Consider the following 19,693-nt stretch of genomic DNA (forward strand, 5'->3'; position numbering starts at 1 on the left):
TTCTAATAAAAGATGAAGATAATTGAGGTTAGTTGAGAATTCGCCTACTAAAATTGTTGGCTGTATTATATTTCTTCATCTCTTTCTTGCTTAAGATAAAAAAAATCACCCCTACCAACAAAATCATGTAACTAGAAATTAGGAGAAGAGGGAGACTCTAATGCTTTCTTTTAAAACACATGGATCTTGAGATTTGAATAAAAGTGATAATATTTTACAATTCCTATCTGTTTAATTGTGACAAAGTACACCTGCTTGCTTTTAAGAAGAAAAGTAATAGAAGTTTAAGGAGGGAGGAAAGTGACGTGGACACCCGATAACTCTTCTCCAGTGATATTCTGATGAGTTAAGCATAAATGAATCAGAAACAGATGGATTCTTTTTTTCCCCCTTAAAATACACATGGGTTTAAAAACCAAGGGAAAATATGCTTGGAAAAAAATGTTCTTTGTTAAAGCCTAAATGTTTGAAATATAATTTAAAATTTTCATAGGATCCAGCAAGTAGTTGTGTGCACTCATCTCTAATTGAGATGGGGTGTGTGCATAAGTCGAGCATTTAAACTATTCTGTGGAGCTGCTGTCAGGGAGGCATAACAGTCCTGTAAAATGACATAAGGCACAAGGGCCTTATGTGCAAACTCGTTTCACATGGCTTCTTGGGTATTGAGTAACATGAATTTCATGTAATTTGATTCTTGAAAATTTCATAAGGTTTACCTCAACCTTTGTGTGTGAAAGTGGAAACAGTTTCAAAGGGATATATCCAGGTGCTGTGCTGGGCATCTTTATTCCCCATCCTTCTGCCAAGAGTGGAGTGTCATCTCCATGACCTTGTGCTCAACTGATTCTCCTTTACTTTCTTTGGTCATTGTTTCAGGTTTGATTGAGGCCAGTATTGCCTATAATTTGTTCTAGCTGCAGGTGTTCCTATGGATGTGGACTTAACTTTGACTTTACTGCAATCTGGCAAACTTCTGAGTAGCAAGAGATGAGTTCTAGAAGAGATCACCCAGTCATCTTTCTTTGTCCAGGTCCTTTGTTGTTGACTGGAGTACTTGTGAGATCTTTGAGGAACTGTGGTAATGGTGACTTTTGAGAGCACAGTTTTCCAAATTATGAAGCTATTTATCCCAAAGAGATGCACTACCTTCTCCTGATATTTCTGGTTGGGTATATTGCCCCTGTCCTAAGTTAGACATGGAGAAGACCCATGTTTTGGCAATTCATTAAGCTGCTTTTCTGCCTAATGCCTCTGCTCCTGTTAGGAGGAAAAATATCCCTTACACTTACACCTATGCTTGCTCCACACTGAACTCCCTAACATCTTTCTTTTCCTTTCTCACAAAAACCATCAGTTCCCACTTTTACTCTCCATTTTTATGGCTTGGTATCTCTGTATGTAATTTTAGTCATCTGATTTCACAAAGACTGCCTTATTTTCCTTCAGTATTTAGAAAATTCTACAATTCCAAACCATTTTTGCTTCTTACATGGTCCATTCCCTTTTGCTGGCAAACTATTTCTTTCAGCATAAGTATTTCTTAATCTTGCAAAGACTTTCTTCATTAGATATAGTTTTTAACTCTTATAGTCAACATCTAGTTTTCAATTCGTTTCTTTGGTTCTTTTCAAACTAGTCTCTTCTTGGGTCCCTATTCATGGCTTTTCTTACTTGTGATTATGCTCTGTACCATCCTCAATGTCTAAAATATCTTTTCACCTCATCAATATCTTCATCTCACTCAAAAATCTTCAAGATTCTCTTTAAAAATAGAGTATATTTGGCTGATAACAATGATGTATGATTTCTGATATATAAAATTCCACCTCAAGGGAAGCTGTGTTCATTTAATGAAAGAATGATTATAATGATCGTGATGAATCTAGCTGGGATTTCTGTTTTTTCAGCTGGTTTTTAATGTTCTGCATCATTTACTTACTTAAAGCCCATGTATTGAACATACGCCATATTCTCATTAAGCACCGGGGATACAAATATGAATAATATCTTACCTGGAAAGCACATAATTGGCAGAAGACAGGCATGTATAAGTTATAGTACAGTAGACTATATACTTTGAGGTTTAACTGAATCCTGTGGGCTCATGAAGGAGGGAGTCATAAAGTCAGTTCAGGAAAGGGATGGTGTGAGTGATAAAGTGACATCAGACTCGAGTCTTCTTGGCTGAGGGAAGAATGTGGAGAATGAGGGTATTGATAGAGAAGAGCATTTCCGAGGCATGAGAAGTGTGAGGTGCGGGGGCGGGGAGGGCGGTAAGAATAAAACAGTAAGTGTAGTTAAATTGTAGACTGTGGTAAGGCCAAAAACAGGACATAATACAGACTGGCAGATTAGACCAGATTTGTGAAAAATCTTAGCACAGTGGTAGGGAGTTTGATGTTAACCTAGGGTTATTGGTGGTTGTTTCATGCTTGTGTATGTGTGTGTGTGTTTCAGCATGATGAAATTATTTATTTTTAAGATTTAACCCTTAGACCCTTGTGGAGGAAGGATTTGGGAAGGGAAAAGATCATTTGGGGAAATGAGTTAGCTTAAGTTTCTCAAGGACGTGGGTGAGAGAAAATGAGGGCTTGAGCAGAGGCTGTGGCAGTAGGATGGAAAAGAAGGACAAACTCCATGAACAGAATTTGGTAGCAGACTGAATTCAGGGCCAGATATAGTGGGAGAAACAGCTGATGACTCTCACGTGCACAGCTTGGGTGGATGGCAGTAGAGTTTAGTGAGACTGGCTTTTCTGCCTGTATCCCTATTTGGAGCAGGTAGGTAATTTAATTGTTGAGTTGGAATTGGCTGGGAGGCATCAAGTAGAGCTGCCTCGTGGGCATTTGGAGATGTGAGGTGGGTGCCCAAGAGGGAGGTGGCAATAGAAATAGCAACCTGCCATCTCCTTAGACTTCCACAGCCTGCAAAAGGTACTTTGTATATACAGTTGACCCTTGAATAACATGGGGTTTGTGGGTACTGGCTCCCTTCCCCACCATAGTCAAAAATCCACATATAACTTTTGACTGTCCCAAAACTTAATCACTAATAGCCTACTGTTGACTGGTAGCCTTACTGAAAACAATTACCACATATTTTGTATGCTATATGTATTGTATACTGTATTTTTACAATAAATTAGAAAAAGTGATTAAGAAAATCATGGGAGAAAATACATTTACAGCACTTCACTGAATCCATATAAGTGGACCATGTAAGTGGACCCACAGCAGCTCAAACCCGTGTTGTTCAAGGTCACCTTGACACTTAAAGTTCTCTAGGACAGCACTGTTGATACTCACATTACTCTCTTCTCTTAGCCATTTTCACATTTTCTTGACAAATTGTTCCATTATTTTCTCCTCTGTGGCTCTAGATTTTGATGTTGATCTCTTTTGTAAAAAATAAGAGTTATTATTTTTGGCTTCAACTTCAGACCTTTTGGAGTGATAACAATTGAATTTCTTTATTCCATTTTCAAGTTGCAGTTCTTTGGCCAACCATGTCTTTGTATCATAAAAAGAAGAACCCAAGTGTACTTCTCTTGGCTTAGACATTATAAGCAGGTGATTTTGCAGCTGTTGTCTCTTGGAAATCATCCCGCTCTTCTCCTTATCTCATTGGGCAACATGGAAACTCTCAAAGTCCGTGATTTTTAATTTGTAGTTATAGAAATTCCTGGTTTGATTTCCAACTAAAACAGCCAGTGTGGTAGTTAGAAAGTGTTACTTAAAAAGGCTTTAAGCACTAATCTAGTTTTTGAATACTTGTAATTTATTCCGTGATTGAAGAGACAACTTTATATGCAATTTCAGTATTGAATCAATACATTTTCTTAGTTGATACAATCAACAGGGAGAATATCAAGCATATGTCAGACTTCATTTTTCAAAGATACTGAGATTTCAAGATAGAGTCAGGAGTAATATCAATAACTAGTATAATAATATGCAAATGTTTGTTTATTTAAAATATATTGCCTACGGATATTGTATGGTTCTATCCACCTATATGAGATATATAATAGATAAATTCATAGATATGGGACATCATAAGTTACTAAGGGGTGAGAGGAATGGAGAGTTGCTATTTAATGGGTACTGAGTTTTTGTTTGGGATGATGGAAAAGTTGTGAAAATGAACAGTGAGGATGGCTGCACAACACGGTGAATATACTTAGTGACATTGATTGTGCACTTAAAAATATTCCCTTTTCACAAATGGCGAGATCCCATTCTTTTTTTATGGCTGAGTAATATTCCATTTCACACACACATATGCACACACACACACACACACACTCAACCACACCTTAACATGGTTGGACATAGAGGGCATTATGCTAAGCGAAATAAGTCAGACAAAGACAAATACTATATGATTTTACTTATATGTGGAATCTAAAGAACAAAACATAAAGAAACAAAAAAATGACCCTTAAATGCAGAGAACTAGGGGTTACCAGAAGGAGGGCAAGTGGGGGAATAAGTGAAATAGGTAAGGGGTAGATTAAGAGGTACAAACTTCCAATTACAAAATAAATGTTACAGAAATGAAAAGTATAGCATAGAGAATATAGTCAATAATATTGCAATGTTGTATGGCTACCAATGGTGACTACATTTACCATGGTGATTACTAAATAATGTAGAGAATTATTGAATCAAAATGTTGTATACCTGCAACTAATTATATTAATTATACTTCAGTAAAAAAAAGTCTTGCATTCTCTAGATAAAGTATAAATATATATCATAAAATTGCTGACTGAGTGTAGCACAACTTATTCATCAAATTGGTATAATAATATCTAAGTTATTTGTTGATACTTAGAAAATTATCAATATGATCTTCTGTTTAGTATATGATGTCTTAGTCTGAACTCTGATATGACACAGGATACCTCATCAAACTCTTCCAAGTTCTCCATTAAAGCAGTGGTCAGTTAGGTGCCTGTCACTGGTGCTTTGTTACAACTGAATGACGACTGGTTGACATGCACCTAGAATCCAGTCCTTCCCACATGGCCTGGAAACAATGATTACTCTGACTTCTGTGGAGAATGTTACTACCAACCCACCCTTGGTTACCCTTCACAGACACTGAGGCACACATGTCCTTGTGCGGCCACCTCCAAGACATTTCAGCAGCCACTGGAAGTGACTCACGTCTGTGCTGGCACCATTCCAAGGCCCATTACCTGCTCTATGGCTGGCATAGTTAGGTAGCTTGTAATCTCAATGAAGGATGTCTTTTTACCAATTGGAATCGAAGTCTTTTACTATGTTTACCACCAGTACATGTGATCACAATGTCAACTTTGGTTATTCACTACAAGATGTTTTATATAAGAGAGTTTACAAGAATAATGTTCACTGAGTCGATTATAATGGTTTATTTCTTAGAGCTTAACATATTTTTCCTGGACTTGATCTAGATGGCAAGTTGAAGTCTTGGGTTTTGGGTAGTTCAGAGGTATTGCTATTGGTTTGGAGATGAGATAGAAGAGGATTATTATCTCATAAGGGGTTAATGCAGAGATTATTTTTTTCATAAATAATCTTTCTCTGAACCTCTTGAGAGGATAGTGGCAAGATTGCTTTTTAAATCATTTGGCTGTTTTATTTGGACATAGATTCACTTATTTTGCATCTTCTTTCTTTGAACCACTTCAGAAATATGAAAACTGTGACAGCTCCTCAGATCATTCTTTAGAGACCTTCATCATGGTTCTAGAAATATGGCTTCTTGTTTGTGCTATTTTGCATTAAACTTCATGGGCGTCCTTTAGAAAATCTGCTTCTACCACAGAAAACTTTTATGTGTGTTTATAATTCTTAGTACTGAAAGATGAGCTCAGTGTATATGTGAACAAGGAGAATGGAATGAAGTAGCGTCACTAATTTATTAAGTACTTGTTCAAATCAATTGTGACAGCCAAATCAACATGGCCCAGTTAATAGTACTTACCATCTATTGAGTCAGGTATGTTAGGCTTTTTACATAAATTCTTGCCAGAGTGATTATAAAACTTAGTATTCAAGTAGATGAACTTGTGTGAGAGTGGGCAGTAAAGAGTAAAATGATAGATTTCTCTGAAAAACAGTAGTCAGCAGGTTGGCTTTATTATATATAAAATGGTACTTAAAAATATTTTAAAAATCTAAGAAAGAAAACTCATATTATTTCTTATTAACTTAAAATTTTTAAATTTCTGTTGATTCTCTGAGTAGTAGAATAATTATCCAAGTAACATATATACACAACTTAATTACATTGGCATTTCTCCAATATCGTTAGTATTCTTCTAAAGATTATTTATTTTTAAAAATATTTTATTTATTTATTCATGAGACACACAGAGAGAGGCAGAGACAGGCAGAGTGAGAAGCAGGCTCCCTGTGGGGAGCCTGATGCAGGACTCGATCCCAGGACCTTAGGAGCCAAAGGCAGACGCTAAACCACTAAGCCACCCAGGGGTCCCTGAAAATTACATTATTAAAGTATAGTTTTTATATAGAAATAGTTACCTCCAAACTTCTTTCAATTCGCATTTTTAATTAATAAATTTCAAATGGTGGTCTCCTTGAAATGTCTCTTCTCTGTAGACCTTATTATTTTTGATAAAAAATTTTGCCAATTTATACACAGGTACCTGGTAAGTCAGAGAACATTCTAGTAAGTAGAATATATTCCCAATTTTATATTTTTAAATAATTAGATGTAAAATTATTTTAACCTGAATGAGCTTATCCTCCTTGAGTCTCCATCTATAAGACTTTTCTTTCACAAATATGTTTACAAAACTAAATTCATCAAATACTTTGCCACTATGATCCTTTTTAATATTTTGTTAAATTTAAGTGCTGTGAAATTTGAGGTCTCATACTCTTCTTTTCATTCTATTTAATGTAAATTTTCCAACTAAAGATAGCAATTCTGGGATGCCTGGGTGGCTTTGTCCGTTAAGCATCTGCCTTCTGCTCAGGTCATGATCCCAGGGTCCTCGGGTCAAGCCCTGCATCGGACTGCCTGCTCAGTAGAGAGCCTGCTTCTCTCTCTCCCTCTGCTGCACCCCCCGCCCTGCCCCCACTTTTGCTCTCTCTGTCAAATAAAGAAAATCTTTAAAAAAATAAAGATGGCAATTCTGGATTCCTTCAAAGGTATGTTCCCACTAGTGAAACTAATTCAAAGTACAATTAGAGATTTTCAAATTAAATCTTGCACACTATCTGAGGTCTCATTTAATTAGTTCAGTTGCTTCCTTTTGTAGGAATTAATTTTAATGTCTTCCTGTTTAAGAGCTTTGCTTTTGGAATAGCAGTTTGTTCAAAGCTTCAAAAACCTAACTCTTGGTATTTCATTTATACTTTTATTACTCCATTAAAGATTTCTAATGGATTTTTAGCAGAATGCAATAAAATTTAGAGAGTTTGTTTACAATAATAGGTCAATACCATTGTAAGAAACTAAGGTTGACTTTATGAAGGGTCAATACCATATGTAAGAAACTAAGGTTGACTTTATGAGTTTTCTAAAATCTGATTAATGTTTGAGAGCAAGGAGAAAAGACCTACTACCATGTGGAAGTGTGTGTAAGCAACATCAGCTTTGCCACTAAAATTTTGTTTCTAGTTGCTTTGACTGTGTGTGTGTATACATAAACTATATAAATAGTTTATAGTTACTTAACTATAAAACTGTATACATATGTATATAATTAGATAGGTACATATAACTTTTGGGTTACTTTATAAATATAACTATACATGTGTGTATGTATATATATGTGTTTGTGTATGCATGTATATTATAAAATATACATAAAATATATATGCATGTTAAAATAAAAATTGTAAGGCATTGTCCTTGTAACACACATGCATATACATACACTACACTTGGTAATTTTGTAAATTACATCTATTTTGATTGGTTGACTATAATAACAGTTGGGCACTATTTTATTTTATTTTTATATTTTTTGAGACTGAGAGCACACATGAGGGTGGAGGGTCAGAGGGAGAGGAAGAGGGAGAGAGAGAATCTTAAGCAGGCTCTATGCTTAGCACAGAGCCCAGTGGCCATGCTCGATATCATAACTCTTGAGATCTTGACCTGAGCTGTAATCAAGAGTTAGAAACTTAACTGACTGAACCACCCAGGTGCCCCAGGACACAATTTTAAACCATTTCAAGTATATTTCTGCTCTATGTTTTTTAATTTTCTGAGAACATTTTTTGCCAGTACGCTCTGCTTTACTTAATTTGTGTTTATATTTACATCATGAAAATAAATACTTCCATTTTCAATGATGACCTTTGAACTGAGTTTGCCCTGCATAACAATGATATACACTATTATCAGCTGTTTCACTTAAGACAGAGTAAACTTCCCAAAGCTTCTTTCCCAGAAAGTATTTGAGGAATCCAGTATATGAGACCTTCTCTTAACTGACTTCTCTGAAGTATCTTTGACAGTCATCACTTAACTGCTTGCAAATCAAAGCCAATAAGCGGAGCATTTAGTTAATTATATTGCTTTGTTTTTCTTTTGTGCACAAGAAAACTTGGAATTGAAATAAATGAGTAGAGAAACAGCTATTTTGCTTCAAAGTTATATATTACAGAGCCATGTATAAACACTTTATGTAGCTGCACATGCTGTACCATCATCTTCAGGTACCATCTTGGGAAAACAATTTTTGAAATAGATGTTGATGCTGTTGAGACACATTGAGATCTCTGGTGTTCATGAGGTCAAACGTTCATCATGGTGGTAAAGGTTGAAAAACATTCTGTTCCATTTACTTATTCATCCTCAGTTACATTTTGAAATGCAACCTCTGTACTTTGTTTCTTACTATGTGTTTTTATTTTTTTGAGCTCACTGCTGTCAAAAGGATTCATTTCAATATTACAAATTCAATTTCAATACTACCAAAAAATTAAATAGTTGCAGCTTTCCACTACAATAAGTGATGAAACCACTATAACCAGAGTATTCAGACTACCCTCAGTGTGCTCACTAGTTCTTAGAACCACTCAGCCTTTATATCCTATACATAGTTCATCAAGTGGTTGGCTGGAATAGCAGTGTAGAGTACTCCCACCATCATTTGAGTGCAGGAGTAGCTATCCCAAGCCAATGGTATTAGGGAGTGCCATGGATACTGTCCTTGTAAGTGAAGTATAATTTGTGTCAAGACAAGAAAGCATCTAGAAAACAGGATCAGTTGAATACTGGGTGACTCTAGATTTAACCCTGCATTACAGTGAGAACTCTTTTTTTTTTTTAAAGCAGCTTTATTGAGGTATAATTGACAAATAAACTGTACATGTTTCAAGAATGTACAGATAGAATTGATATATTTTTATACATTGCACAGGTGACATTATCACCACAATCAAGATAATGATCATATTCATCACTACCTAGAAGTTTTTTTGTACCCCTTTGTAATCTCTCTCTGTTGACCCTCCCATCTTTCCCCACGCTGTTTGAGGCAACCACGTTGATCTGCTTTCTGTAACCATAGATTAGTTTGCATTTTTTAGGGTCTCATAAAAATGGAATCCTGCAATATACTTTTTTTTTCATTCAGTGTAATTTTAAGATTCACCCTTGTTACGTGTATCATTACTTCATTCCTTTTTATTGCATAGGAGTATTCCATAGTATGGATATATCACAATATGTTTAACTTTTCACCTGTTAATGGGCATCCGTGTTGTTTCCAATTTTTGTTTATTTTAAGTAGAATAGTGAGAATTCTTGACTGCACAAATGTCTCACATATTAGTAGATAAGACCATGGCAGAAACTTGAAGTACAATGTGGTCTATATTAGAAGACTACAATACTAGAAGATACTAGAAACTAGTTAAACAATTTTGGCTTAATTATTTAATTTATTTATTTTAGAGAAAGAGGAAGAAAGAGAGGGCAAGGGGTAGGGGCAGAGGGAGAGAGAAAGAGAATCTCATTCAGACCCCCCACTGAGCATGCAACCCTATGTGGGTCAGGGTTGTGAGATTAAGCCTGGAGCTAAAGTCAAGAGTTGGATGCTTAACCAACTGAGCCACTCAGATGCCCCAATTTTGGTTTAATTTAATGTAAATGTTAATAAAAATATTTTAAAAACAAAAACAGCACTAATAGTAGGACAAATGCAAAACTGGATGGTGTACCAGGACATTAGGTGTAGACCATGACTGTAATGTAATCCTCTACGAGGTTGGTTCTATTACCCATATTTATCATGGGAGGAAACTGAGGCTCAGGCTGTGGAAGCATTTTATGCAGGATCATATAGCTAGTTAGGTACATATGTATGATTCTGAATTTTTATCCCACCATAAATCACTGCCATTTTAGTATCTGAGGACCTTAAGTATACCATGAAAGGGTACAATGTCAAGGAATCTGATACTAGCATTAAATGTTTAAAAGGCACATACTTGTGGAGCCATTATATTGAGTATAAGATGGTTGCATAAGAGGTTACATTATGACCATTGTTCTAAAGAGGGCTTCAGGATGCTGCGAGCAGGTGGTAAAAGTGGGGAACATGTACTAGGGCCAGAGAGGGCAACTCCTAGTCATGTTCTAGTGTAAGCAAGCTCAGTGAGGGGATAGAAGTGATGGAGGTGTTTGCCATAATGTCTTTCCCAGTAGGAATGGAAAGGCAGGTTAGTGGGTCAAGGAAAAATTAATTAGATAATTTCTACCATGAAGCAGGGCTCTGAACGAGAGTGAAAGTCTTTATTTATAGTTCAATGGGGAAGACATCCCAGGGCCCTAAGAAGAGGGCTGACTGTTGTTTCTGTGTTTCCTTTTCATTAATCAAGTGTTGTAACTGTCTAAGACCCTTATTCATTGTTTGGAATCCAGCCACTCCAAACCTAGTTCTCAGGAGCATGGGCAAATGATATGTTTCTGTCCTACTCCTCTTGGGCAGGAAAATTGTAACCTGAGGACTCAGTCACCTCTCTTCTCTCTTGCTCTCTCTTTTTTTAAAAGATTTTATTTTATTTTATTTTATTTTATTTTATTTTATTTTAATTTTTATTTATTTATGATAGTCACAGAGAGAGTGAGAGAGAGGCAGAGACACAGGCAGAGGGAGAAGCAGGCTCCATGCACCAGGAGCCCGACGTGGGATTCGATCCCGGGTCTCCAGGATCGCACCCTGGGCCAAAGGCGGGCGCTAAACCGCTGCGCCACCCAGGGATCCCTAAAAGATTTTATTTTTTTATTAGAGAGAGAGAGAGAGAGAACAAGTGGGGAGGAGAGGGAGAACCAGGCTCCCCTTGAGCAGGGAGCCCAATGTGGGACTTGATCCCAAGACCCTGAGATCATGACCTGAGCTAAAGGCAAATGCCTCACCACCTGAGCCACCCAGGCATCCCTCATCTCTCTTCTCTAGGCCTGATGTGCTTGGTGTCCAGATATGTCCTGCGCACTCTGCAGTAGCACTACCAGCCAGTGTGTGGCATCAGTCTGTGCAGAGATGGCCACATGGGTTGTCAAGTTTCTGACGTGATTCCCTGAAGTGGTTCTGACAGGTCACCATGCCTTGTTTTGACACCATAAAAACAATGACTACCCCCAATTTTGTTACATGCTACCATCATGTTTGTGTTGGATTTTTTTTTTTTGGAGACACTTTAAAAATCAGAAAAGGAAAACAATGGCATATATAATGCTATAAAAGATACTTCTGTACCTTTCACCTAGAATGAATGTGCATTACATTTTGTCACATTTCTTCTCACTTTATGAAAATATTATACATTACAGATAGCAATAAAGTCCTCTTGGAATCTTTTTTTCCCAATCCTAATTCCATTCTTTCCTAGGGACACCTGCTACCATGAATTTCATCAGTTCCCTCATCCCTCTTTTTATACTTTTAATGACATATATACAGATGGATGTATTTTAAAATTCTAAACATTTATATAAATTATATATATTACACTTCATGAAGCAATTTGTAACTATTTTATGCCACACTATGCTTTGTGATCTAATCATATTGATACATGGAGATCTAGTCATAAATGTTAATCACTGTAAAATATTTCCATTCTATGAATATATCAGAGTTTATGCATTTCTGTTGATAAACATTTGGTTTATATCCATCAGAGTCACAACAGAAAAGAGATGGCTGCACTCATGCTGGGTAATTGAGGACACTTTAATAAAGGATTTGTTTACAACTCTGTGGGCAACATTTTAGAATCCAACAAGGGAGGGTACAGTATCCTGCAAAAGCAGAAGTGCACTATGACCACCTGATGCATGACACAAAGCTGTTGTTCCGAGAGAGAGAGCGAGAGAGAGAGAGCTGTTTACAGAGGCCTGACATGAGCTGTATCCTTTATAGAGATGCAGCCACATGTTTCCTTGTGATCCCTCACAAAAAGGGATGCATTCTCTTTTATTCCTCTGAATTCTCGTTGGGATTCCCCATTCTCACAACTGGAAGAGAAAGGGCCAACGGAGTCATTGCTGTAGTCCTTGAAGATTAACTTCTCACAATGGAGGACATCATGGAGAAGGTGGATTCTGGATCTAGGAGGGTAAAGAGGAGATACAGAACACACTTTTGTTTCATATAATTTGCTACTGCACACAGTGCTTCAGGGGCCATCTTTGTCCTGCATCCATACCCACCTGTCTAGAGTTTCTCCTAGGTGTATGTATAGCAATTGAGTTACTTAGTCTTAAGAAATGAAGATTTTCATTTCATACTTATTGCCATCTTTTTTTTTTCCTCCTAAGTAGTTGTATTTTCACCAGCTCTGCACAGGAATTCCATTTTCCATGTCCTCACTGGCACTTGGCATTTTATTTTTGACAGAATGGTGAGTTTGAAATGGTGTCACAATATGGATTTTGAGCATACCTTTTCTGGTTATCTGCGAGGTTGATTACCTTTGCTTATTTTTATTAGATATTTGAGTTTCTTTTTCTGCGTTCTACTATTCATATATATTGCCCATTTTTCTACTGAGTTGTTAGTTCTCATTGATCTGTAAGAATTCTTTATGTAATATGTATTCTAATCCTTCCCTTCTTATATATGTTGCAAATATCTCCTCCGAATATGTGGCTTATCTTATAATTTCCTTTATGATCTTCTAATATTTTGCATTTTTATAAAGTTATTCATGTTTTTCATGTTAAATATTCAATTCTTTCTGTGTTAAATTTTAGTTTCTGTTTATGAACAATTTTCTGACCCCAATATCATTTATTTTTATTAAAGTTTTGCTTTTACTTGTAGGTCTTTAACCCATTTGGAATTTCTTTTTGTTTCCTGTGAGAGAGACATCTAACTTACTCTTTTCCCATTGAAAATTCAACTACTCCAATATAATTTACTGACTAATCTATCATTTTTTTTTCTATTTATGATGCCTTCTCTCTCATACTGTTTCTCTTACAAGTATAGGATTTTGTCTGGGCTTTCTATTCTACTGCATTATCCTTTTTGAATATTCCTGCATAGATACAACCATATTTTAATTACTACAATTTAGGGGCACCGGGGTGGCTCAGTTGGTTAAGTATCTGCCTTCCTTCGGTTCAGGTCATGATCTCAGGTCCTGGGATTGAGCCTCACATTGGGCTCCTTGCTCATTGGGGAGTCTGCTTCTCCCTCTGCCCATCCCCCTGCTCATTCTTTCTCTCTCAAAAAATAAATTAAAAAATCTTTAATTACTACAATTTAACATGTTATATTAAAGACATTCTTCAGAATGTCTTCACTGTGTTCAAACCTCAGTTCTTTTGCATGAATTTAATTATCAATTTGTCAATTTTCATAACATTTTTGATTGGAATTATGCCAATTACCTACATTAATTTGGGTAGAAATAAAATCTTTATGATAGTAAATCATCCCATTCTTGAATTTGGTTATTTCTCCACTTAAGATCTTCCATGCCATTTGATCAAGTTTTGTAATTTTCTCAGAAAGGCTTGCACATCTTTGGTTGGATTTCTTCCTAATTGCCTCATTGTTAATTCCTGGTTATTATTGAGAATGAGCTTTTTCTTCTGTTATATTTTCTAATTGGTCATTTTCAGTGTGAAAGAATGTTATGTAATTACCAAGGAGAAATGTTATACATTTCATTTATTACTTTTGTATCAGATTATGTTATTCTTTGCTCAAAGTCTTCCACAGGCTTTCCATCTGAGTTAGTGTAACATCCAAAGTCATTATGGTGACTTGTACAGCCCCACTGTGATCTGGTCTCATGACCCCTTTTTGGGTTTATCTCCTTAGCTCCCCTATTCCTTTTATGAATCTATATACTGTAACATCCTCTGCCTCCTCATTTTCTCCTTTACTATACTTTATTTTTCTTCTTAGGTCTTATTGCTAACTGGAATTTTGTTATTTCTTGGTTCTCTTCCTACTTCCCCACACTATAAGTCACCTCCACAACAATGCAGACTTTGCTTTACCTAATGCTGTTTCTTCAGTATCTAGAACAGTGCTGACACATGATAGGCTCTTAATAAATACTTGGTGAACGAGTGAATACATGAATCCAGTAACTTTGCTGAATTCTCCATTAGAAAAATCAAAGACAAAGTATTAGAAATTTGACAGTCTACAAGTCACAACAGTATTGAAAGAGATGTACCTTTATTGTACCTTTCTTCTCAGGACCCTGATGTGAGTGCACATAATTGGCCAACAGAACACCTTAGTGGATACATGTTACTTCAACATCTTCTCTGAAGCCTTTGAACCTTCTTGTGTACCCAGGCCCTTCTTCCCATAGACTGAGCTGCCTTCCCTCAACACAATAGAAGGACATCCCTGGTGAACTTCAGTGTTTCCCCTAAATGTATATTCAGGGCCTCCGCATCTGCTTTGATTGTACCCTTTTTAACACCGAGCTGCATGGCGATTTGGCCAATAAACTACAGCTGCGCTTAGGAGAAAGCTTGGTCACTACGTCCATGGAATTTCAGGTTGTTTTTGCTGCTCCTATTGATGGTTGGCAGTACATTTGTCACAAGGCACACAAATGCCTTTGTCCATTCCTTCATTTATTCATCCTATAACCTTTGATTGAACAAAGGGCATACTTAAGGCACTCTATAGGGTGGGTAGATTGTATGGTAACTGTGGTACACCCCCGACTCTTGGGCAGTTCATATGCTTACTGGAAATATTTTAAAAATGTGGTCAGGGAAACCAGAGAAGAAGAGTAATTCTTCCTACCTGGAAGAATCTTGGGAGAGTTCACAGAAAAGGCAACAATAGAGCTTGGTCTTGCTTGTTAAAAGTTAAGTAAAATTTCCAAGAAGAGAATGAAAAACTATCTTTATAAAAGCAAAGTGTTTTTGATCTAGAATTTCACTTATAGCAATTTGTCCTACTGATGTACATGTGCACAAAGATTTACTTCATTGAATATTGTTCATAAAATCAAAATAATGAAAACTATTTAACTGTCCATTATGGTGGCACATGATGTAATGAGCACTGGATGTTATATACAACTGATGAATCACTGAACTCTACCTCTGAAACTAACAATACATTACATGTTAATTAATTGAATTTAAATAAAATAAAATTTAAAAAAGAAAAAAATCAAACTAAAGGGGTGCCTGGCTGGCCCAGTTTGTAGAACATGCAGTTCTTAATCTCGGGGTCTTAAGTTTGAGCCCCATGTTGGGTGTAGAAATTACTTAAAAATAAAATATTTTAAAAATGCACTATAAATTGTACAGTTTTTCGTTTATGCATAAAAAATTTGGGGATCCCTGGGTGGCGCAGCAGTTTAGCGCCTGCCTTTGGCCCAGGGCGCGATCCTGGAGACTCGGGATCGAATCCCACGTCGGGCTCCCGGTGCATGGAGCCTGCTTCTCCCTCTGCCTATGTCTCTGCCTCTCTCTCTCTCTCTCTCTCTGTGACTATCATAAATAAATAAAAATTAAAAAAAATTTTGCATGACATTTAATTATGATTTTATTTTTATGAAATATACCTTACAAAGATTTCTCAAAGGAAAAAAATGTCCATATGAGACTGGTATAATAGTGAATTTCAACAATATTAAGTAAGTCTGTATGCACTGATTTAGAAAGATAGAACATTGAATTTGAAAACAAAACTCTTAAGTCTCAGAATAACACATGAAAGGAACATGATATGCTTATATGTGCATAGAAAAATTCTGGAAGGATACTGTTTTAGTTATCTATTGTTGCAAAACAAACCACTCCAAAGCTTAGTGGTTTCAAACAACCAAGGTTTTATGCTCTTGACTTTGTGCATGAAAAATTTGGACAAGACAAACCTAGGAAGGGTTCCTGCTTCTCCAGTTAACTGGGGTCTCCCTTTGAGATAGAGTGAATGGCTGGAGTTGGCTGGATGGCTTGAAGGGGACATCTGTCTGGATGTTGATTGGGTTTCTTGGTTCATTTCCACACTACATCCATATTTAATATGACTTCTTAACTCACAAGTCTGGTGTCTAGGCCAGGGTAGTTGGAAGATCAAGGGCTAGCCAGAGAAGTCACTCTCTGTCCCCTCCCATCTCTCCCCAAGGGGCATCTTCCCGTAGGAAGCATTGGCTTCCTCACAGCCTGACAATCTCAGAGCAGGAAGGCTTCTAATAAGGCAGCTGGCTTCTCCCACGGTGAGCATTCTGAAAGGCCCAGGTGGAAGCTGCAAGGATGTCTGTAATCTGGCCTTGGAGGTTCCAGAACATTACTTCTGCCACATTCTAGTCTTAATGCAAGTCACTAAAACCAGCCCAAATTCTAAAAATGGGAAGCCACCTCTCAATGGTAGATGAGCAAAGAATTTTCATCTGTGATTAATTGATCATAAATCTATTTCTTTTTAAAGATTTTATTTATTTATTTGAGAGAGGGAGAGAGTGTGTGCATGCACACATGAGTCGGGGGGAGGGGCAGAAGGAGAGGGAGAAGCAGAGCAATGCCAGGCTCCATGTGGAGCTCCATACAGGGCTTGATTCCAGGACCGTGGAATCATGACCTGAGCTGAAGGCAGACACTTAAAGGACTGAGCCACCCAGGTACTCCAATCTTAAATCTGTTTTTAAGGTAGGTTAAAGATAGTCTTTATTTTGGTTTCTATATCTAAATTCAGTTATATGAGATGTTTGTTAATAGTAATTGCCTCTGGAGAGGGACTCAAGGGTATGGAGTATTAGGGAGACTTATATTTTATTGTATTTTTTTTTTCAGAATGGTTTAATCTGAAAAAAAAATCATTGTATCTGTATGACATTTTTAATTAGAAATCAGCCCCCAAACATAGTCATTCATAACAAGCTCAGAAGGCATAGAATTGTGCTGTACTCAGCTTTTTAAATCATCCCTCAGTGTACCCATGAAGCATTTGCTCTCTTGCACAAATAAAAGGGTTAGATCCTGAGAAGAGAGGAAGTAGAGGACCAGAGTTTTAGTCTAAGTTAATAACTTTAAGTTCTAGATGGGGCGGGGGGAGGGATTGAACACAGGTCTGTTTAGGGTTTTCACTGAAAGTGGAAATCACTCTGTACAGGAGAGGTTCATGTTTCCCCTAAACTTCCTGACTTCCCATTCCTTCCAGTTTAGCCGTTTGATGGTGCTGGACCTGGAATCTGTCATGCCCAAGGTGAAAAGGTCCTGGGCTGCTCTTGAACTTCTGAGCCCCCTTAGGGAGTGGAAAGAGCATCCAGCCAGCAAAACGGGGGCTAGGTGCAAATGGGTGTGAGCTCAGTTCAAAATAATAAAGACAAAGGTAACGTACAGTCAGAGAAAGATTTAATCCACCACCTTGCATGTCCGTGCCATGACTTTCTCCTCATAATGTGGAAGAGCCCACCTCTCAGACTGAGAGGTCTGTTTCCTGTGGTCCTCTAGTGCTTGGCAACCTTTCAGGCTGTGGAGTGACCGAAGTGTCTCCTCCTTTCCTGAGACGTGGATTAAGGGACTCTTTTGGCTCTACTGTCAGCAAAAGGAAAGGAAGACTTTTGCTTTTTTAATTTGCTTGGTTTGCTGAGACATGACTCTTAAAAAAATTCCAAATTTAGGATTGTGGTTATAATGGCTTTTGGGCTTCTAATTTTATGTTTCTTCATTCAATTTTTATTTTAAGAAATATATTTTTTTAAATTTTTGAAAGCTTTCAAAGGAGAAAAGAATTTTTTAAGTATTGGATGAAGTTCTTATAAATGACAACCAATACCATGGAAAAATCTGAATATTTCATTTTTTAAAAATCTCAATAGGCACAGTTATGCGTGAAACTAGAATTACGTAAATCAAATATTTTATTGGATAGAAAGTTGCATTTTTCATGAACCCATTTTACCTTTAGTGTTGTTGTTTTTTTGTTTTGTTTTGTTTTGTTTTGTTTTGTTTTTAGATTTTATTTATTCTTGAGAGACACAGAAAGAGGCAGGCTCCCTGCTGGGAGTCTGATCCAGGACTCAATCCTAGAACTCCAGGGTCATGACCTGGGTCAAAGGCAGACACTCAACCACAGAGCCACCTGGGTGCCCCACCTTTTAGTGCTTTTTGAAGAGATTATAATACTTTCCTTGGAGACACATGCCATCAGTGTTTTGCAGAGAGTTGACCCAGGTCTTAAAATCAATTATCCTATGTATAAAAAAATGGCTTAAACAAAGAATTCTGATCTCATTCGTTTGTTGGGCTATGCTGCTTGGTACAAATAGTGTTGGTAGTAATAAACTATTGATAGTATTGATGGTAATATAGATTATTGGTAGTATTGTATAATTGGCAATATTGTTGGTGCTGTGCTCTTCTCCATACAAAACAATTAGAAACTCTAGTGAGGTTTAATATGAGTTAAGCAAAAGAAAAAAAAGATTTGAAAATAATAAAGAAAGTTTCAGAGGTACCTGGGCAGCTAGTTGTTGAGCATCTGCCTTTGGCTCAGGGCATGATCCCAGGATCCTGGGATTGAGTCCTGCATTGGGCTCCCTGCAAGGAAGCTGCTTCTCCCTCTGCCTATGTCTCTGTCTCTCTCTGTGTCTCTCATGAATAAATAAATAAAATCTTTTTAAAAAAAAACCCTAAAGTTTCAGAGTAGAGCAACTTATTCATGAGAAACAGTTCACTATAACAGTTTCAGTGGGCTTAGGTGCTGGCAGGCCTGCGTGATTGCAGGATGATTTCATGTCGTGCTCCCCTTCTCTGTTGGGACTGCCCAAAGCCTTCTCTGTGTTGCCAACTGCAGATGTTCTTTCCTTGGCTTGAATTGGAAAGTTCAGTATGGAGTTCGCTCTCTTTCTCTTTTCATTAACTTGCAACAATTAAAATCATCCTACTTAGGTGCCTCTTACTAGTTACCACTAACACGCATGCTAATATGGCATGGCGATCAGATCAGATCATCTGGAACATATCTCGTATTTTTCTAGATTTTCATGAGAATGAAAACAGAATATATATCTATATCTATAGCTCTATATTTTAAATCTATGAAAATAAATGTTCCAGAAGAACTCACAGACCCAAACACCCTCAGTTTGAGAAATACTATTGGAGAATTAGAGCCTAGAGGAGCCCACTATTATCTCCTTAGAATTCTATCCTCTGTCCCTTTCTGCCTTCCAGATACTCCTGGGGCTTCTTCTCTTTAATCCCCACCTGTTATTACTGC

General features: G+C 37.0%; 1 protein-coding gene across 3 annotated transcripts in view; it reads left to right on the forward strand.

The window, feature by feature from the left end:
• The window catches only part of ADAMTSL1 (ADAMTS like 1), an 872,407-nt gene that overhangs the window by 22,503 nt on the left and 830,211 nt on the right, over nt 1-19,693 (forward strand). The gene's annotated exons all lie outside the window — the stretch shown is intronic.

This window comes from Canis lupus, chromosome 10 (genome assembly GCF_048164855.1).
Source record: "Canis lupus baileyi chromosome 10, mCanLup2.hap1, whole genome shotgun sequence".
NCBI lineage: Eukaryota > Metazoa > Chordata > Mammalia > Carnivora > Canidae > Canis > Canis lupus.